At 38.8% G+C, this 22,684-nt stretch overlaps 1 protein-coding gene and 1 pseudogene across 2 annotated transcripts in view; one reads left to right on the top strand and one right to left on the bottom strand.

Moving 5' to 3' along the window:
* LOC133558300 (poly(ADP-ribose) glycohydrolase-like) overlaps positions 1 to 897 on the bottom strand; it is a 66,176-nt gene extending 65,279 nt beyond the window's left edge. For both annotated transcript variants that reach the window (XM_061909563.1, XM_061909564.1), the window contains exon 1: positions 469 to 897. The gene's annotated coding sequence lies outside the window, so the exon portion shown is untranslated. The remainder of the gene's footprint in view (positions 1 to 468) is intronic.
* Positions 898 to 7,061: 6,164 nt separating this feature from the next.
* Positions 7,062 to 22,684, top strand: part of LOC133558301 (disintegrin and metalloproteinase domain-containing protein 9-like) — a 53,058-nt pseudogene continuing 37,435 nt past the window's right edge.

Consider the following 22,684-nt stretch of genomic DNA (forward strand, 5'->3'; position numbering starts at 1 on the left):
TGGATTGAACTTTCACAGTATCATGTTAGACTCGCTCGACATCCATTGCTTTCGGTCCCCTAGAGGGGGGGGTTGCCCACATCTGAGGTCCTCTCCAAGGTTTCTCATAGTCAGCATTGTCACTGGCGTCCCACTGGATGTGAATTCTCCCTGCCCACTGGGTGTGAGTTTTCCTTGCCCTTTTGTGGGTTCTTCCGAGGATGTCGTAGTCGTAATGGGTTGTACAGTTCTTTGAGACATTTGTGATTTAGGGCTATATAAATAAACATTGATTGATTGATTGATTACTGTACCGAAAATGAACCGAACCGTGACCTCTAAACCGAGGTACGAAATTTTTGTGTACAGTTCCACCCCTACTATCCGGGCTCTTTATTGGAGGTTGAAAGTGAGTCAGTGCACTTAGTAAACAAAACAAAACAGTGAAAAAGAGACATAACACAAATGATGCAAAGTATTTGTACTTACTTGGAAACTTGAAACAGATTCCTGCTTGGTTGGAGGTCGCCGGCAGAGTCGCTGAGCTACCAGGAAATTTAATTGTATTGTATATGCAAAACTATTGCCTAATATTGTAAGATAGTGTTCGGAATTTGCTACTTTAATTAGAATTGCGTCCGCGCTAACGTGAAGAATCCGCTAGCTAAGCTAGCAAGAAACGTTGCATCGCAGCGAGCTTTAAACACGCTGGCACAGCCAAAACCGTGTTTTGTAATACCATTACGATTAAATTGGAAAAAAAAAACTTGGCCAAATGCAGATAGTTTTCTGGTAAAAGCACAAATGTCAGTTGGGAGCAGAATTGCTGACTAGAACGCGAGCACTTGTGTTGTGTTGATAAACTTCTGACTTGGACTTCCGGGGTGGAGTGACGTCACGTCAGGTCTCGTAAGATGTCGCGACATCTCCGCACCGAAGTAGATTTCTTACTTAATATCGGTATTTTATGGCAGTGGTTCTCAAATGGGGGGTACGCGTACCCCTGGGGGTACTTGAAGGTATGCCAGGGGGTACGTGAGATTTTTTAAAAATATTCTAAAAATGGCAACAATTCAAAAATCCTTTATAAATATATTTATTGAATAATACTTCAACAAAATATGAATGTAAGTTCATAAACTGTGACAAGAAATGCAACAATTCAGTGTTGACAGCTAGATTTTTTTTTTGTGGACATGTTCCATGAATATAATAATAATAATAATAATAGATTTTATTTGTAAAAAAGCACTTTACATTGAGCAAACAACCTCAAAGTGCCACAGTGTAAAAATCTTTAATAATAATAATAAAAAGATAAAAAATAAATAAAATATTAAACTAGAAACAGCCCAATGGCTAGAACCAACATGTATGTCTATAAAAAGGCTTTTTTTTATTTTTTTATTTTTTTTTAAAGCCTTTTTTAAAAGCATCCATGTCAAATATTGACGTTAAAGATGTCTTTTTTTGTGAAGAAATGTTTAGAATGAAGTTGATGAATCCAGATGGATCTCTATTACAATCCCCAAAGAGGGCACTTTAAGTTGATGATTACTTCTATGTGTAGAAATCTTTTTCTATAATTGAATCACTTGTTTATTTTCCAACAAGTTTTTAGTTATTCTTATATCTTTTTTCCAAATAGTTCAAGAAATACCACTACGAATGAGCAATATTTCGCACTGCTATACAATTTAATAAATCAGAAACTGATGACATAGTGCTGTATTTTACTTCTTTATCTCTTTTTTCAACCGAAAATGCTTTGCTCTGATTAGGGGGTACTTGAATTAATAAAATGTTCACAGGGGGTACATCACTGAAAAACGGTTGAGAACCACTGTTTTATGGTAACAATCCGATTTTTAAATAATTAAAATAACGTATATTTTAATTAATGATGGATTTGAAATTACAACAGTAATATCCCAAACAGAAAACAAGTGTTTTTGTTGTAGTTTTATTGTTGATTCTCGCCAAAAAAATAATATATATATATATTTTTTTCAAACATGTTATTTTTTTAAGAGCGCTGTAAACACAATAATAAAAGGGGGAAATTTACTTTAATAATTGTTGTGTTGTTAAACTTCTGACTTGGACTTCCAGATCTCGTAAAATGTTGCGACATCGCCACACCCATCCATCCATCCATTTCCTACCGCTTGTCCCTTTCGGGGTCGCGGAGCCTATCTCAGCAGCGTTTCGGGCGGAAGGCAGTGTACACCCTGGACAAGTCGCCACCTCATCACAGGGCACATCTCCACACCGATATATTTATTTCTTACTTCTGTATTTTATGGTAACAATACTATTCAAAATAATTAAAATAACGTATATTTTAATTAATTATGGAGTTGAAATTACAACAGTAATATCCCAAACAGAAAACAAGTGTTTTTGTTGTTGTTTAATTGTTTACTCTCCCTACAAAACCGTTTTTTAAAACATGTTATTGTTCAAGAGCGCTGTAAACACGATAATAAAAGGGTGGAATTAACTTTATTAATCGTTGTTTTTTTGTTTGTTTGCTTGTTTTTTAAGTTGAAATCAACTTACATATATTTAGAATTTTATAAATGTTTATTTATAAATTGCAACATTTACAAAACAGTTGAGAAATATTAATCAAATGAAGTACAAAAACAGTACAAAACAGTACAAATCCGCACAAGGGGGTTGTTGTGTTGTTAAACTTCTGATTTAGACTTGGACTTCTCACTGAAAAAAAAAAGATTTTTTACAACATGTCAATGTTTAAAAGCGCTGTAAACACAATAATAAAAGGGTGAATTTAGCTTTAATAATTGTTGATTTTTTTTTTGTTTGTTTGTTTTTTTTAAGTTGAAAATAGCATATATATATATATATATATATATATATATATATATATAAAATAAAAATGTATATATATATATATATATATATACATTTTTATTTTTTATTCCATTTTATAAATCTTTATTTATGAATTGCAACATTTACAAAACAGTTGGGAAAGAAGAATCAAATGAAGTACAAAAACAGTACAAAACAGTACAAATCCGCACAAGGGGGTTGTTGTGTTGTTAAACTTTTGATTTAGACTTGGACTTCACATTAAAAAAAAAAACGATTTTTTTAACAACATGTCAATGTTTAAAGCGCTGTAAACACGATAATAAAAGGGTGAATTTAGCTTTAATAATTGTTGAGTTTTTTTGTTTGTTTGTTTGTTTTAAGTTGAAATTAACACATATATATTTGTTGTTTTTTTGTCTTTGAATTTTATAAACCTTTATTTATGAATTGCAACATTTACAAAACAGTTGAGAAATAATAATCAAATGAAGTACAAAATCATGAATTGATTAACGTGTACCCCGAACTTAAACAAGTTGAAAAACTTATTCGGGTTTTACCATTTAGTGGTCAATTGTACAAAATATGAACTGAACTGAAAGTTCGAGATGCCACCACAGTAGAAGCATTTAAGTCTCACCTTAAAACTCATTTGTATACTCTAGCCTTTACATAGACTCCCTTTTTAGACCAGTTGGTCTGCCGTTTCTTTTCTTTTTCTCCTATGCCCCACTCTCCCTTGTGGAGGGGGCCCGGTCCGATCCGGTGGCCATGTACTACTTGCCTGTGTATCGGCTGGGGACATCTCTGCGCTGCTGGTCCGCCTCCGCTTGGGATGGTTTCCTGCTGGCTCCGCTGTGAACGGGACTCTCGCTGCTGTGTTGGATCCGCTTTGGACTGGACTCTCGCGACTGTGTTGGATCCGCTTTGGACTGGACTCTCGCGACTGTGTTGGATCCGCTTTGGACTGGACTCTCGCGACTGTGTTGGATCCGCTTTGGACTGGACTCTCGCGACTGTGTTGGATCCACTGTGGATTGAACTTTCACAGTATCATGTTAGACCCGCTCGACATCCATTGCTTTCCTCCTCCCCAAGGTTCTCATAGTCATCATTGTCACCGACGTCCCACTGGGTGTGAGTTTTCCTTGCCCTTATGTGGGCCTACCGAGGATGTGGTAGTGGTTTGTGCAGCCCTTTGAGACACTAGTGATTTAGGGCTATATAAGTAAACATTGATTGATTGATTGAAGTGCGCAATCTACTAATAAAAGTTTCAATCAATCAATCAATCAACCAAAACTAGTAAAAAACAGTACAAAACCGCACCCAGGGGTTGTTGTGTTGTTAAACTTCTGATTTGGATTTACGGGTGGAGTAGATTTCTTACCTTTATTTTTGGGATCGTTTGTTTGTTTGTTTTTTTGAATTTTATAAACCTTTATTTACAAACAATTGAGAAATAATAATCATCCAAATAAGAACAGTATAAAACAGCGCCAGGGGGTTGTAAACTCAATAAAGTAACTAAAATAGAATGCAAAATATATATGTATATATAACAAAGTGCAAAGCCATAGGCTCACTATAAGAATTATTCATAAAGTAGATTACTTTATATTATGAATTAATTCTGGTCTATTGAAACTTCAGGAGCTAGTAAAGCTACAGACATGGTGTGTCATATTCAAGGCTAAAAGTAAAACATTACCAGCAAATTTACAAAAAATGTTTATCATCACTTCTGAGAATACTGAGCATAGAAGAAAAGGTCATTTCAAACAGCAATATTCAAGGACAACTTTAAAACAAATGTGTACGTCACTAGTGGGGGTAAATGTGTGGAATTCTCTGTACAATGAGATAAAAGACTGTAAAAATATATTCCAATTGAAAAACTTATATAAAGATATAACAATAAGATCATATGGGCAGCCATAAGTGTTTACATTTTGCTTTTTATTTATTATTTTACTTATTTTTTTATGTCTGGTTTTGTATTTGCTTTGTATCATTAAGTGAGGTGTATATTATTATTATTATTATTATTATTTTCTCTGTTTGGTTTATACTTTATGAAGTTTTGCACTTGTTTTTTTCTTGTGTTTTTTGATTGTTTCATTACATTTGGATGTATTTGTTGGTTTAAATGATATTCATGAAGTAAGACTATGTATTATGTCAAAGGGGGCAGGAAACTATAAGATTTTTCTTCATCTTGCTCCTTCTCGGGCATTGTTGTGTGAATTTAAAATTGTATACCGTATTTGCTTGAATTGCCGCAGGGCATATAGTATGCACCTGCCTTGAATTACTGCCGGGTCAAACTCGTGATGTCACGAGTGACACTTCCCCTGTCATCATTTTCAAAATGGAGGAGGCTGATTTCAATACCGGTGATTTGAAATTGTATACAGGGAAAAAGATTAAGAGCTATTCAGTGGGATTTAAGGTCCAAGCTTACATCACACTCAAATTTTTACTGCATGCCTTTGGTAAGTGCCGGAGTGAGAAGAGGTTTTAAAATATTTAGTGCATGCTTACTTTTATCGCATGCCTTTGGTAAGTGCAGGAGTGAGAAGAGGTTTTAAATTGATTAGGAAATACGGTAATTGAGGTATGATTGTGTATCGATCAAAAATGCACATCAATGAAGGAGATGAATAAAAAATGAATGAATTAATTCTCGCCCCAAAATATATTTCTTTCTTTTTTTTTTTTAACATGTTATCGTTTAAAACCGCTGTAAATACAAGAATAAAAGGGTGAATTTTACTTTAATAATTATTTTTTTTAAATGTTTATTTATGAATTTCAACAATTACAAACAGTAAGTCAAACAACAATATAAAACATTATAAAACATAATAAAAACAGTACAAAACAGCACCAGGGAGTTGTAAATTCAAAATAACAAAAATAAAACATAAAAAAAAATTATATATATATATATATATAATAAACAAAGTGTTGTTAAACTTTTTTTTTTAAAGCTTTATTTATACATTTCAAAAATTACAAACAATAAGTCAAACAACAATATAAAACATTATAAAACATAATAAAAACAGTACAAAACAGCACCAGGGAGTTGTAAATTCAAAATAACAAAAATAGAATATAAAAAAAAAAATATATATATATAATAAACAAAGTGTTGTTAAACTTTTTTTAAAGCTTTATTTATACATTTCAAAAATTACAAACAGTAAGTCAAACAACAATATAAAACATTATAAAACATAATAAAAACAGTACAAAACAGCGCCAGGGAGTTGTAAATTCAAAATAACAAAAATAGAATATAAAAAAAATATATATATAATAAACAAAGTGTTGTTAAACTTTTTTTTTTTTAAAGGTTTATTTATAAATTTCAACAATTACAAACAGTAAGTCAAACAACAATATACAACATTATAAAACATAATAAAAACAGTACAAAACAGCACCAGGGAGTTGTAAATTCAAAATAACAAAAATAGTATATAAAAAAATAATGTTGTCTGTCTATCTGTGTTGGCCCTGCAATGAGGTGGCGACTTGTCCAGGGTGTACCCTGCCTTCCACCCGATTGCAGCTGAGATAGGCACCAGCAGCCCCCGCGACCCCGAAAGTGAATAAGCGGTAGAAAATGGATGGATGGATGGATATATAATAAACAAAGTGTTGTTAAATTTCTGACTTGGACTACCCGGTTGAGTGACGTCAGATCTCGTAAAATATCGCGACATCTCCACACCGAAGTCGATTTCCTTTTTAATTCTGTATTTGATGGTAACAATACGATTCAGAGTAATTAAAATAACCTATATTTTATTTGAGAATGGATTTATAACATTCTAAAAAGAAAAACGTGTTTTGTTGTTGTTTGATTGTTGATTTTCGCCACAAACCCGTTTTTAAAACATGTTATTGTTTAAGAGCGCTGTAAACACAATAATAAAAGGGTGAATTTTACTTTAATAATTTTTATTTTTACTTTATAAACCTGTATTTATTATATGCAGCATTTCCATCCGATCAATAAATAATAATAATCAAAACAAGTACAGAAACAGTACAAAACAGCGCCAGTGAACGCAATGAAGTAACTAAAAAAAAAGAATGCAAAAAATATATATGTCACAAAATATAAAGCCATAGGCTCACACAAGTTTCATAAATAATCCAAATTTAAAACACGGCATTTTCACAGCTTTAATAATTGTTTGCCGCCTCCAATAGAAGACGCCCCTGGCCACGCCCACCGTGACGCACCTGTCCAGCAGGAGGAAGCCGAAGTTCGACGCTTCGTTGAATTAAAGTGAGACCAATGACTTCGGCTTCGGTTTAATTCATCCCATCTACGAGATGATGGCCAGAGAACACGCCGTCGTCGCTGTTTTACTTCTCTTTTGCGCTCGTGGAATAAACAACGCAGGTGAGTCGCTTATTGTTGGCCGCTTGGGCGGCAACTCCTTTTAAAAACCCAACAGAAAACATTAGCACAAGAACACTAAAGTAGGTCCAATATTGACTTACCTGTGTGAAATACTTTCTTGCAGATATCACTGATGGGATTTCCAAGTACTCCATTGTGCGCCCCCAGCTCATTCCTGCACAGGTAAGTGACAGGAAGTCACTAAAAGCCTTTTAAATGAACCTTTAATGTCATTTTGTGGACGCTTTCAGATAGCCAATGACGACGAGGACATTTCATATGTGCTCCGAATAGACAACACACCTCAGATCCTTCACCTAAAGAGGAACAGGTGAGGAAAAAGACTTACATTTAAAATGCCACGGATAATTTTGTTATTATAAGACACTTTTCTTCTCCCCAGAGGCTTTGTACGTCCAGATTTGTTCGCGGCTGACGCAGCGACACGTCGTAAACACGTAAGTTGACATTACTGTTTAATTGTTTTGCAAGAGGGACCATTTTAGGAGCTCGGACTGACAGGTGTCACTTCCTTGAACGTGTCATTAAGAGTTAATACTTTCGTTTCCTCCCTAGGTGCATTGTTACTATCATGGGAAAGTGGAAGGATATGAGAACTCAGTGGTGGCGCTCAGCACTTGCTACGGTTTGAGGTTAGGTCACATTTTGTTTACACACACACAAAAAGGGACTTGGTTTGGGTTGTTGGTGCGAAATAAGGAATCTTCCAACGTTGTGTGGCCCTAAACAAGATTGAGTTTTCTATCAATCATTTAAAACCAGTTTTAGGGGTTCCCGGAAATGCTTTCAAACCTCACAAAATGATTGTACTTATTTTTTAAGTTTTTTTTTTTTTAAATAGTGCTAACAAATTTAAAGGCCTACTTTAGTTAAACGGGGATAGCAGGTCCATTTATGTGTCATACTTGATCATTTCGCGATTTTGCCATATTTTTGCTGAAAGGATTTAGTAGAGAACATCCACGATAAAGTTCGCAACTTTTGGTGCTGATAAAAAAGCCTTGCCTGTACCGGAAGTCGCAGACGATGACATCACAAGTGTGAGGGCTCCTCACGTCCTCACATTGTTTTTAATGGGAGCCTCCAACAAAAAGAGCTATTCGGACCGAGAAAACGACAATTTCGCCATTAATTTGAGCGAGAATGAAAAATTTGTGTCATACTTGATCATTTCGCGATATTGCCATATTTTTGCTGAAAGGATTTAGTAGAGAACATCGACGATAAAGTTCGCAACTTTTGGTTGCTAATAAAAAAGCCTTGCCTGTACCGGAAGTCGCAGACGATGACATCACAAGTGTGAGGGCTCCTCACGTCCTCACATTGATTTTAATGGGAGCCTCCAACAAAAACAGCTATTCGGACCGAGAAAACGACAATTTCCCCATTAATTTGAGCGAGGATGAAAGATTTGTGTCATACTTGATCATTTCGCGATTTTGCCATATTTTAGCTGAAAGGATTTAGTAGAGAACATCCACGATAAAGTTTGCAGCTTTTGGTGCTGATAAAAAAGCCTTGCCTGTACCGGAAGTCGCAGACGATGACATCACAAGTGTGAGGGCTCCTCACGTCCTCACATTGTTTTTAATGGGAGCCTCCAACAAAAAGAGCTATTCGGACCGAGAAAACGACAATTTCCCCATTAATTTGAGCGAAGATGAAAGATTTGTGTCATACTTGATCATTTCGCGATATTGCCATATTTTAGCTGAAAGGATTTAGTAGAGAACATCCACGATAAAGTTGGCAACTTTTGGTCGCTAATAAAAAAGCCTTGCCTGTACCGGAAGTAGCAGACGATGACATCACAAGTGTGAGGGCTCCTCACATCCTCACATTGTTTTTAATGGGAGCCTCCAGCACCAAGAGCTATTCGGACCGAGAAAACGACAATTTCCCCATTAATTTGAGGGAGGATGAAAGATTTGTGTCATACTTCATCATTTCACGATATCGCCATATTTTTGCTGAAAGGATTTAGTAGAGAACATCCACTATAAAGATATTGCCATATTTTAGCTGAAAGGATTTAGTAGAGAACATCGACGATAAAGTTGGCAACTTTTGGTCGCTAATAAAAAAGCCTTGCCTGTACCGGAAGTCGCAGACGATGACATCACAAGTGTGAGGGCTCCTCACGTCCTCACATTGTTTTTAATGGGAGGCTCCAACAAAAACAGCTATTCGGACCGAGAAAACGACAATTTCCCCATTAATTTGAGCGAGGATGAAAGATGTGTGTCATACTTGATCATTTCGCGATATTGCCATATTTTTGCTGAAAAGATTTAGTAGAGAACATCCACGATAAAGTTTGCAGCTTTTGGTGCTGATAAAAAAGCCTTGCCTGTACCGGAAGTCGCAGACGATGACATCACAAGTGTGAGGGCTCTGTCACGCCAAATTTCTTCTCCCTACAAACCCCCCCCCCCATTTACTTCCGGGGTCATGATTAATACGGACATTTTGTTAACGCTATATTATAAAAATATAACGCTATATTATAAAAATACAGACGTTTTGTTAACGCTATATTATAAAAAAATGTAAAAAACAATTTACAAACACAAGCTATGTGATGACATAAGAGGAAACTTGACCCTGGAAGTAATTGCGTCATCCCATAGTTTGTGTTTGTAAATAGTTTTTTCATTTTTTTTTATAATATGGCGTTGACAAAACGTCTGTATTTTTATAATATAGCGTCATATTTTTATAATATAGCGTTAACAAAATGTCTGTATTAATCATGACCCCAGAAGTAAATGGGGGGGGGGGGGTTTGTAGGGAGAAGAAATTTGGCCTCCAGCAGCAAGAGCTATTCGGACCGAGAAAACAACAATTCCCCCATTAATTTGAGCGAGGATGAAAGATTCGTGGATGAGGATATCAATAGCGAAGGACTAGAAAAAAATAAATAAAATAAAGTTTAAAAAAATAAGGCGATTGCATTGGGACGGATTCAGATGTTTTTTAGACACATTTACTAGGATAATTCTGGGAAATCCCTTATATTTCTATTGTGTTGCTAGTGCTTTAGTGAGATTAAATAGTACCTGATAGTCGGAGGGGTGTGTCCACGGGTGTCTTGAGGCCAGTGTCTGAGGGAAGTCGACAGCAGATACAAGGACGGCGCGAACTCCACAGATCTCCGGTAAGAGGCGACTTTTTAACACAATTTTCTCACCGAAACTTGCCGGTTGACAAGTGGTTGGGATCCATGTTGGCTTGACCGCTCTGATCCATAGTAAAGCTTCACCTCCGGGGAATTTTAAACAAGGAATCACCGTGTGTTTGTGTGGCTAAAGGCTAAAAGCTTCCCAACTCCATCTTTCTACTGTGACTTTTCCATTATTAATTGAACAAATTGCAACCTAGATGTCCGGAAAACTGTTTAATTGCGCGATGAAAAGAGACGACTTTTAGCCGCAAATAGTGCTGCGCTAATATTTCCTGACAGAAACTCCGCGGGAAATTTAAAACTATAATTTAGTAAACTAAAGCGGCCGTATTGTCATGTGTTGCAATGTTGATATTTCATCATTGATATATAAACTATCAGACTGCGTGGTCGCTAGTAGTGGCTTTCAGTAGGACTTTAATATAAAGTATCCAGAATAACCTGTCATGGTTCTCTTTAAAGGGGAACTTCACTTTTGTTTTGAAATGGAAAGTGGCTTGTACTTGTATAGCCATTTTCTACCTCTTTTTAAGAAACTCAAACCACCTTGACACTATTTCCACATTCACCCATTCACACACACTGGTGGAGGGAGCTGCCATGCAAGGCGCTAATCAGGAGCAAGGGTGAAGTGTCTTGCTCAAGGACACAACGGACGTGACTAGGATGGTAGAAGGTGGGGATTGAACCAGGAACCCCCAGATTGCTGGCACGGCCACACTCCCAACTTCGCCATGCCGTCCCGTCAATGTTGCGAATTATTCATAAACCATAATTGAGACAAGAACACATTCAATAGGAAGGGGATTCACGTGGCCCCATTTGTCATGATTTACCTCAGTGGTCCCCAACCACCGGGCCGTGGCCCGATAGGTACCGGGCTGCAGAAGAATTTTTTATTCATTTTTATTGAAAAAAAAATATATATATATATATATCCATCCATTTTCTACCGCTTATTCCCTTCTGGGATCGCGGGGGGCGTTGGCTCCTATCTCAGCTACAATCGGGCAGAAGGCGGGGTACACCCTGGACAAGTCGCCACCTCATCGCAGGGCAAAAAAAAAAAAAAAAAAAAAAAAAAATATATATATATATATATATTTCTATTTATTTATTAAATCAACATAAAAAACAATATACACTAACAATTAGTGCACCAACCACAAAAACCTCCCTTTTTCATGACAAAGAAAAAAGAAAAAAAAAAATAAATAAATGAAACATTTATTTCTTATTATTAAGCGTTGACCGGTTCGCGGATACAAAAAAGGTTGGGGACCACTGATTTACCTGACACGTGAAACGTGACAAATGGAGGGGGGGATGCACTATCCACTTCAGCCGCCAGATGACTTCAAATGGTGCTTTGTGGCAATTCCAGGTTTCACCACAGCGTCCGTTGCTCTGTCGAGTGGCGCTTTCCGTCATTTTCAGCAGACTGCATTGCAAAATGATTAACCCACCCTCTTTCTCTTACGCGAGATTCACCCAAAATTGGGGCCATATAAATCCCTTCTCTGCGGTATGTTATTCTTTTTTCTACATTCTAATTTGTAATACAGTACTAGTATTGCGAGCGCTAACACCAAGGAACTACTTTTAGCTGCACAGTGATCACAGAGAGGTATGGCTTATGCTGCTTTATTGACATACTGAGCTGGCGAGCTGCTGTCAGAGTTGGTGAAAGGTAATTCTGGATTTTAAGTAGCGCGTATAAAGCACTGGGAATAGAGTGACTCCCTTTGACTCCATTGTTAGATGACTTTTGCTAGTGATTTTCTACGAGTTAGAGTGAATAAAAAAACGAAAAACCTGTTAATGTTAAGTGGCAAATCATCAACATTCCTGTTCTGTCGACCTGTACAATGTTTGTCTAATCTTAAACAGGTTTGTGGTGAAAGTGAAAGTGCAATGACGATAAAGAGCATGCCATACCATCCAAACACCTCCATCAATGTTTTATAAACATGCTGTGATTATACATGTCAGCGTCCAAACTCTTTGACCGGGGATTCAAAAAATTGGCCGGTGGCCGAAAGCGGACTACATATATATGCCAATAATATAATGGATTTTTCATGAATAATTGTTATGATAGGTTATTAACAGTATGTGAAAGTTCAATGTTGTGTTATGTCTGACCATGTTTGTTACATTTTTGTATTGGTTGATTTTATTTTTTATTTTTTTGCGTTGTTTGGATTGAGACTGTAAATGTAAAAATTTTTGCCAATTTATTAAAAATAAAAACTCAAAAATCTCATGTCCCTATGTAGATATATCCGATAATATCGGTCTGCCGATATTATTTCTGTCAAGGTGGGTCTCAATCCGAACAACCTTCTTTAGTCACTGTGCAAAAAAAAAAAAAAAAAATCAACCAGTACAAAAATACAAGCATGGCCCATAAATGCTTTAAAATTTATTAACGGAAAATTATCGGTATCGTTTTCAAAAAAAGTAAAATGTATGACTTTTTAAAACGCTGCTGTGTAAAAGCATACTTGGTCAACAGCCATACAGGTCACACTGAGGGTGGCCGTATAAACAACTTTAACACTGTTCCAAATATGCGCCACACTGTGAACCCACACCAAACAAGAATGGCATTTTGGGAGAAGAGCCGCACCGTAACACAACATAAGCACTAACTCTTCCGGGACGCTACAATATACACCCCGCCCACCTCAACTTCCTCATGCTCTCTCGGGGAGCGCATGTCCCAAATTCCAAGCTGCTGTTTTGAGGCATGTTAAAAAAAAAAAGATGCACTTAGTGACTTCAATACTAAATATGGCAGTGCCATGTTGGCATTTTTTTCCATAACTTGAGTTGATTTTATTTTGGGAAATCTATTTTGGGCATCACAACAAAATTAGGCATAATAATGTTTTATTTCCACAACTGTATATATCGGTATCGGTTGATATCAGAATCGGTAATTAAGAGTTGGACAATATCGCAGTATCGGATATCGTCAAAAGATCCATTTTCAGACATCTTTTGTTATTAAGAGTATGTGAAAGTCCAATGTTGTGGTTTGTCTGACCATGTTTGTTAATTCCATCCATCCATCCATCATCTTCCGCTTATCCGAGGTCGGGTCGCGGGGGCAACAGCCTAAGCAGGGAAACCCAGACTTCCCTCTCCCCAGCCACTTCGTCTAGCTCTTCCCGGGGGATCCCGAGGCGTTCCCAGGCCAGCCGGGAGACATAGTCTTCCCAACGTGTCCTGGGTCTTCCCCGTGGCCTCCTACCGGTTGGACGTGCCCTAAACACCTCCCTAGGGAGGCGTTCGGGTGGCATCCTGACCAGATGCCCGAACCACCTCATCTGGCTCCTCTCCATGTGGAGGAGCAGCGGCTTTACTTTGAGTTCCTCCCGGATGGCAGAGCTTCTCACCCTATCTCTAAGGGAGAGCCCCGCCACACGGCGGAGGAAACTCATTTCGGCCGCTTGTACCCGTGATCTTATCCTTTCGGTCATGACCCAAAGCTCATGACCATAGGTGAGGATGGGAACGTAGATCGACCGGTAAATTGAGAGCTTTGCCTTCCGGCTCAGCTCCTTCTTCACCACAACGGACCGGTACAACGTCCGCATTACTGAAGACGCCGCACCGATCCGCCTGTCGATCTCCCGATCCACTCTTCCCTCACTCGTGAACAAGACTCCTAGGTACTTGAACTCCTCCACTTGGGGCATGGTCTCCTCCCCAACCCGGAGATGGCACTCCACCCTTTTCCGGGCGAGAACCATGGACTCGGACTTGGAGGTGCTGATTCTCATTCCGGTCGCTTCACACTCGGCTGCGAACCGATCCAGCGAGAGCTGAAGATCCCGGTCAGATGAAGCCATCAGGACCACGTCATCTGCAAAAAGCAGAGACCTAATCCTGCGGTTACCAAACCGGAACCCCTCAACGCCTTGACTGCGCCTAGAAATTCTGTCCATAAAAGTTATGAACAGAATCGGTGACAAAGGACAGCCTTGGCGGAGTCCAACCCTCACTGGAAATGTGTTCGACTTACTGCCGGCAATGCGGACCAAGCTCTGGCACTGATCGTACAGGGAACGGACCGCCGCAATAAGACAGTCCGATACCCCATACTCTCTGAGCACTCCCCACAGGACTTCCCGAGGGACACGGTCGAATGCCTTCTCCAAGTCCACAAAGCACATGTAGACTGGTTGGGCAAACTCCCATGCACCCTCAAGAACCCTGCCGAGAGTATAGAGCTGGTCCACAGTTCCACGACCAGGACGAAAACCACACTGTTCCTCCTGAATCCGAGGTTCGACTATCCGACGTAGCCTCCTCTCCAGTACACCTGAATAAACCTTACCGGGAAGGCTGAGGAGTGTGATCCCACGATAGTTGGAACACACCCTCCGGTCCCCCTTCTTAAAGAGAGGAACCACCACCCCGGTCTGCCAATCCAGAGGTACCGCCCCCGATGTCCACGCGATGCTGCAAAGTCTTGTCAACCAAGACAGCCCCACAGCATCCAGAGCCTTAAGGAACTCCGGGCGGATCTCGTCCACCCCTGGGGCCCTGCCACCGAGGAGCTTTTTAACTACCTCAGCGACCTCAGCCCCAGAAATAGGTGAGTCCACCACAGATTCCCCAGGCACTGCTTCCTCATAGGAAGACGTGTTGGTGGGATTGAGGAGGTCTTCGAAGTATTCCTTCCACCTATCCACAACATCCGCAGTCGAGGTCAGCAGAACACCATCCGCACCATACACGGTGTTGATAGTGCACTGCTTCCCCTTCCTGAGGCGGCGGACGGTGGTCCAGAATCGCTTCGAAGCTGTCCGGAAGTCGTTTTCCATGGCTTCCCCGAACTCTTCCCATGTCCGAGTTTTTGCCTCCGCGACCGCTGAAGCTGCACACCGCTTGGCCTGTCGGTACCTGTCCACTGCCTCCGGAGCCCTATGAGCCAAAAGGACCCGATAGGACTCCTTCTTCAGCTTGACGGCATCCCTCACCGCTGGTGTCCACCAAGGGGTTTTAGGATTGCCGCCCCGACAGGCACCAACTACCTTGCGGCCACAGCTCCGATCTGCCGCCTCGACAATAGAGGTGCGGAACATGGTCCACTCGGACTCAATGTCCAGCACCTCCCTCGTGACATGTTCAAAGTTCTTCCGGAGGTGGGAATTGAAACTTTGTCTGACAGGAGACTCTGCCAGACGTTCCCAGCAGACCCTCACAATGCGTTTGGGCCTCCCAGGTCTGTCCGGCATCCTCCCCCACCATCGCAGCCAACTCACCACCAGGTGGTGATCGGTAGAAAGCTCCGCCCCTCTCTTCACCCGAGTGTCCATAACATGAGGCCGCAAATCCGATGACACAACTACAAAGTCGATCATGGAACTGCGGCCTAGGGTGTCCTGGTGCCAAGTGCACATATGGGCACCCTTATGTTTGAACATGGTGTTTGTTATGGACAAACTGTGACGAGCACAAAAGTCCAATAACAAAACACCACTCGGGTTCAGATCCGGGCGGCCATTCTTCCCAATCACGCCTCTCCAGGTTTCACTGTCGTTGCCAACGTGAGCGTTGAAGTCTCCCAGTAGGACAAGGGAATCACCCGGGGGAGCACTTTCCAGTACTCCCTCGAGCGCTTCCAAAAAGGGTGGGTACTCTGAACTGCTGTTTGGTGCATAAGCACAAACAACAGTCAGGACCCGTCCCCCCACCCGAAGGCGGAGGGAGGCTACCCTTTCGTCCACCGGGTTGAACTCCAACGTACAGGCTTTGAGCCGGGGGGAAACAAGAATTGCCACCCCAGCCCGTCGCCTCTCACTGCTGGCAACGCCAGAGTGGAAGAGGGTCCAATCCCTCTCGAGAGAAGTGGTTCCAGAGCCCTTGCTGTGCGTCGAAGTGAGTCCGACTATATCCAGCCGGAATTTCTCGACTTCGCGCACTAGCTCAGGCTCTTTCCCCCCCAGTGACGTGACGTTCCACGTCCCAAGAGCTAGCTTCTGTAGCCGAGGATCGGACCGCCAAGTGCCCTGCCTTCGGCTGTCGCCCAGCTCACAATGCACCCGACCTCTATGGCCCCTGCTATGGGTGGTGAGCCCATTGGAGGGGTGACCCACGTTGCCTCTTCGGGCTGTGCCCGGCCGGGCCCCATGGGAACAGGCCCGGCCACCAGGCGCTCGCCATCGTGCCCCAACTCCGGGCCTGGCTCCAGAGGGGGGCCCCGGTGACCCGCGTCCGGGCGAGGGAAATCTGGGTCCATGATGTTTCTTCTTCATAAAGGTCTTCGAGCTGCTCTTTGTCTGATCCCTCACCTAGAACCTGTTTGCCTTGGGAGACCCTACCAGGGGGCTTTATGCCCCCGGACAACATAGCTCCTAGGATCATTGGGACACGCAAACTCCTCTACCACGATAAGGTTGCAGCTCAGAGAGGAGATGTTTGTTAATTGATTTTTAAATTTTTTTTGCGCCGTGACTAGGGAAGGTTGTTTGGATTGAAACCCACCTTGACAGTAGAAAACAGAAATGTAAAATTTTTAGCAAATTTATTAAAAATAAAATAACCAAAACAAATCACATGCACATAAGTATTCAGGAACTTTGTTGATGCACTTTTTGGCAGCAATTACAGCCTCTAGTCTTTTTGAGTATGATGCAACAAGCTTGGCACACCTATTTGTTTTGTCCATTCCGCTTTGCAGCACCTCTCAAACTCAATCAGGTTGGATGTGAAATATTGGTTTTCATTCAGGATGACTCAGTACATTCATCTTAGTCTAGTCAGGGAGGTTTAGTTGAGTTTATTAAGGATCCCCATTAGTTTATTAAGGATCCCCATTAGTTTATTAAGGATCCCCATTAGTCTACACCGCAGTGGAGACTATTCTTCCTGGGGTCCAGGCAAACAACGTCACACAACCACAGAACAAACGTTTAAAATGCAGTACAACATGATCCAATAATAAATTGTCATAATACAAAAATAGCAACAACAAAGAACCCAAAAATACTAATAAATGTTGTTACATAATAATGTTCATACCAAAGATAAAAATAGCAATATAAAAATAGATATACTGTATACATTTTTGCAAAAATAAAACAAAGAACCAATGGCCTAAAATATACACATTAGTGTAGCAAAGACAAACAATAAGTGACGAAAAAGTATCATCCATCCATGTTCTGCTGCTTATCCCATAATCAATAAAATACTCAATAGTCAATAAAAACAGTCATGACATTAGGTACAATCTAGAATAATCTCTTTACGCAATACTTCTCCTTTTAGTTTGTTCTTAAAGCCCACTATGCTGGTGATTGATAGGGGGGGGGGGGGGGGGGCACATTTAGAGATGAAAATGTGTCTGGGGGGCAGAATATCTATTTTTAGGAACACTAACAAAAAAAATCACAATAATGTCTAATTGAACGGTAAAAAAATTGACAGACCGCCTTAAAAAAGCATTTATCTATGAAATATAAAACACTGAATATTGACAACATTTGAAGGTCACACCCCGTTTTGATGGACATATTTTACAATCAATTGAAATGCAACAAAAATGCAACAAACAGTAAAATATGAACGCGAAGGGTACAAAATAAACCCACCTACAATCTGATACATCACTAAGCCCTAGAACTTAGTTGTGAAATCTCCTTCCGTGTCTGTGGAAACGCTTCTCACCCACACTACTTGATGCCTTGTCTGAGCTGTTGTGACGTTGATTACCATAGTAACTATTTAGATTAACATAGTAACTAATTAGATGACCATAGTAACTGGTATATCATCCAAAAGCGCAGATTCCAACCATTGAAGTACTTTGTATAGTTCAAGCCTTACGGTCATTAGAAAATAACGCTGCACATCGAGATGCCACCTCACCATAAAACTCATTTGTATACTCTAGCCTTTAAATAGACTCCCTTTTTAGATCAGTTGATCTGCCGTTTCTTTTCTTTTTCTTCTATGTCCCACTCTCCCTTGTGAAGGGGGTCCGGTCCGATCCGGTGGCCATGTACTGCTCGCCTGTGTATCGGCTGGGGACATCTCTGCGCTGCTGATCCGCCTCCGCTTGGGATGGTTTCTTGCTGGCTCCGCTGTGAACGGGACTCTCGCTGCTGTGTTGGATCCGCTTTGGACTGGACTCTCGCGACTGTGTTGGATCCATTATGGATTGAACTCTCACAGTATCATGTTAGACCCGCTCGACATCCATTGCTTTCCTCCTCTCCAAGGTTCTCATAGTCATCATTGTCACCGACGTCCCACTGGGTGTGAGTTTTCCTTGCCCTTATGTGGGCCTACCGAGGATGTCGTGGTGGTTTGTGCAGCCCTTTGAGACACTAGTGATTTAGGGCTATATAAGTAAACATTGATTGATTGATAATTGCAGCTACAGTTTCCATCTTAAAGATCTAAAAAATAATATTTGGGAATGTCCGGCGGGCCAGATTGAAAAACTTAACGGGCCGCATGTGGCCCACGGCCTTAATTTGCCCAGGTCTGTTCTAGAAGGACAATCATTTCTGAAACACCAATCATGCCTGTATGGTGGAGTGCCCTGACGGAAGCCATTTCTTAGTAAAATATTCGCTAACATGCACCTGAAAGACTCTCAGACCATGAGAAAGAAAATTCTCTGGTCTGATGGGACAAAGGTTGAACTCTTTTTGTGGTGAATGCCAGGTGTCATGTTTGGAGGAAAGCAGGCTCCGCTTATGACCAGGTCAAAACCATTCCTGGTGGCGGCAGCATCATGCTGTGGGGTTGCTTTTCAGCGGCAGGGTAATGCTGCCATGTACGGAAACATCCTGGATGAAAACCAAGGCTTCCCAAGAGGAATGGGCGAAAGTGGCCAAATATAGGTGTGCCAAGCTTGTGGCATCGTATTCAAAAAGACTTGAGGCTGTAATTGCTGCCAAAGGTGCATCAACATAGTACATGGGATTTTGGAGATTTTTATTTTGAATTAAGTTGCAAAAAATTCTACATTTCTGTTTTTTTTTCTGTAGATGGGGTGTAAAGTGTACATTAATGAAAAATAAAATCAACTTTTTAGATTTTATGAAATGTCTGCAATGAAACAAAGAGTGGAACATTAAAAAGGGGTGTGAATACTTTCTGTAGGTCACATGCAGTTGGGAGAAGTTTGGAATGAGAACATTAAATGTGCTCCGATGGCTATTGTCCAGAAATGGGGAATTGTTTGGAATGAAAGCTTTTCACTTCAATCATTGATTTGGTGTTCATTGAATAGGTCGATTGGCAACACTAAATCAATCAATCAATCAATCAATCAATGTTTATTTATATAGCCCCAAATCACAAATGTCTCAAAGGACTGCACAAATCATTACGACTACAACATCCTCGGAAGAACCCACAAAAGGGCAAGGAAAACTCCCACCCAGTGGGCAGGGAGAATTCACATCCAGTGGGACGCCAGTGACAATGCTGACTATGAGAAACCTTGGAGAGGACCTCAGATGTGGGCAACCCCCCCTTTAATTAGGAGAGTATCGAAATAATATTGGTATCAGGACAACACTACTCACTAAAATATCATACAAAAGCGCAGATTTCAAGCATTGAAATACTTAGTATAGTTCGAGACTTACGGTCATTAAAAAACATCACTGTACATCATAATGGCAGCTACACTTTCCATCTTAACGATCTAAAAATATTATTTGGGAATTTTCCGCGGGCCAGATTGAAAAGCTTAATGGGCCGCAAGTGGCCCCCGGGCCTTACTTTGCCCAGGTCTGCTCTTGATCCACTTCACTGTCATTCATAAGTTTTTATTGTTTTTGTATGCATGTTTTTTTTTTTTTTTGTGCCTTTTTTTTAATCAAAGAAAACTTAGCTTTTTATGAGGCAAACACACAAAATATGTAATATTTTTTGTTTAAATTCCACTAAAATTATACCCCACTTATAAAAGTGTTTAAAAAAAGTCATATATATTCTTTCTTTTTTTTCAATTTAATTCAACGCTGAAATCTTTAGATTTTTAGGTCTGTCAATAGTTTTTTTCAGGTTTTATGCCCTTTTTGTCTAAACATTTTTTTTATGATAAAAACAAAAAATGTGCAATCTTTTCCCCCCCAAAATTAAAAGTGTAATATTTGCTGTGAAGAAATTGCAGCCTTAAATGGGTCAATAATTCCTAACATTGATTTTAATTCATTATTTTTTTTTAGAGCAATGACAGTTGAAAACAAAACAATACTGGGGATCCAAAAGGGCCCCCTCAAAAAGTGTAAAAAAATATATCTACATTTTTTACTTGAAACACTTAAGTCTCTTGATCCACTTCAATGTCTTTAATACATTTTTATTGTTTTTGTATGCGTGTTTTTGTTTTTTTGTGCCTTCTTCATAATCAAAGAAAACTTAGTTTTTTATAAGGCAAACACACAAAATATGTAATATTTTTTGTTTAAATTCCACTAAAATTATTGGGGATCCAAAACACCCCACTTATAAAAGTGTTTAAAAAAAGTCATATATATATATATATTTTTATCTATTTAATTCAACGCTTAAATCTTTTGATCTTTAGGTCTGTCAATAGTGTTTTTTAATGTTTTATGCCCTTTTTGTCAAAACATTGTTTTATGATAAAAACAAAAAATGTGCAATTTTTTCCCTCCAAAAAATCAAAAGTATAATATTTGATGTGAAGTAAATGGGTCAATAATTCATAACATTGATTTTAATTCATTATTGTTTTTTTTAGAGCGATGCCAGTTACAAAGAAAAAAATACTGGGGATCCAAAAGGGCCCCCTCAAAAAAGTGTAAAAAAATATATTTTATTATTTTTTTTTTTTTAACTCCAAACGCTTAATCCACTTTGCTGTAATTAATAAATTTTTATCGTTTTTGTATGCATGTTTTTGTTTTTTGTGCCTTTTTGGCAATCAAAGAAAACTGAGTTTTTTATAAGGCAAACACACAAAATATGCAATATTTTTGGTTTAAATCCCACTAAAATTAATGGGTATCCAAAAGGGCCCCCCTCAAAAAAGTGTAAAAAAAAAATCTTCTATTTTTTTTTTTAACTCTAAATGCTTAATCCACTTTGCTGTAATTAATAAATTTTTATCGTTTTTGTATGCGTGTTTTTGTTTTTGTGCCTTTTTTGCAATCAAAGAAAACTGAGGTTTTTTTTATAATGCAAACACACAAAATATGTAATATTTTTTGTTTAAATCCCACTAAAATTAATGGGGATCCAAAACGCCCCACCCAAAAAAGTGTTGAAAATAAGTCATACGTATATGTATATATATATATATATATATATATATTTTTTTTTTTTTAATCTATTTAATTCAACTCTAAAATCTTTTGATCTTTAGGTCTGTCAATAGTGTTTTTTTAATGTTTTATGCCCTTTTTGTCAAAACATTGTTTTATGATAAAAACAAAAAATGTGCAATTTTTTCCCTCCAAAAAATTAAAAGTATAATATTTGATGTGAAGTAAATAGGTCAATAATTCATAACATTGATTTTAATTCATTATTATTTTTTTAGAGCAATGCCAGTTAAAAAGAAAAAAATACTGGGGATCCAAAAGGGCCCCCTCAAAAAAGTGTAAAAAAATATATTTTATTATTATTATTATTTTTAAAACTCCAAACGCTTAATCCACTTTGCTGTAATTAATAAATTTTTATCGTTTTTGTATGCGTGTTTGTGTTTTTTGTGCCTTTTTTGCAATCAAAGAAAACTTGAGTTTTTTTTTTATAATGCAAACACACAAAATATGTAATATTTTTTGTTTAAATCCCACTAAAATTAATGGGGATCCAAAACGCCCCACTCAAAAAAGTGTTGAAAATAAGTCATATATATATATATATATATTTTTTAAATCTATTTAATTCAACGCTAAAATCTTTTGATCTTTAGGTCTGTCAATAGTGTTTTTTAATGTTTTATGCCCTTTTTGTCAAAACATTGTTTTATGATAAAAACAAAAAATGTGCAATTTTTTCCCTCCAAAAAATTAAAAGTATAATATTTGATGTGAAGTAAATGGGTCAATAATTCATAACATTGATTTTAATTCATTATTTTTTTTTTTTTAGAGCAATGCCAGTTAAAAAGAAAAAAATACTGGGGATCCAAAAGGGCCCCCTCAAAAAAGTGTAAAAAAAATCTTCTATTTTTTTTCTTAACTCTAAACGCTTAATCCACTTTGCTGTAATTAATGAAT

Source organism: Nerophis ophidion, linkage group LG08, assembly GCF_033978795.1.
Source record: "Nerophis ophidion isolate RoL-2023_Sa linkage group LG08, RoL_Noph_v1.0, whole genome shotgun sequence".
Lineage (NCBI taxonomy): Eukaryota > Metazoa > Chordata > Actinopteri > Syngnathiformes > Syngnathidae > Nerophis > Nerophis ophidion.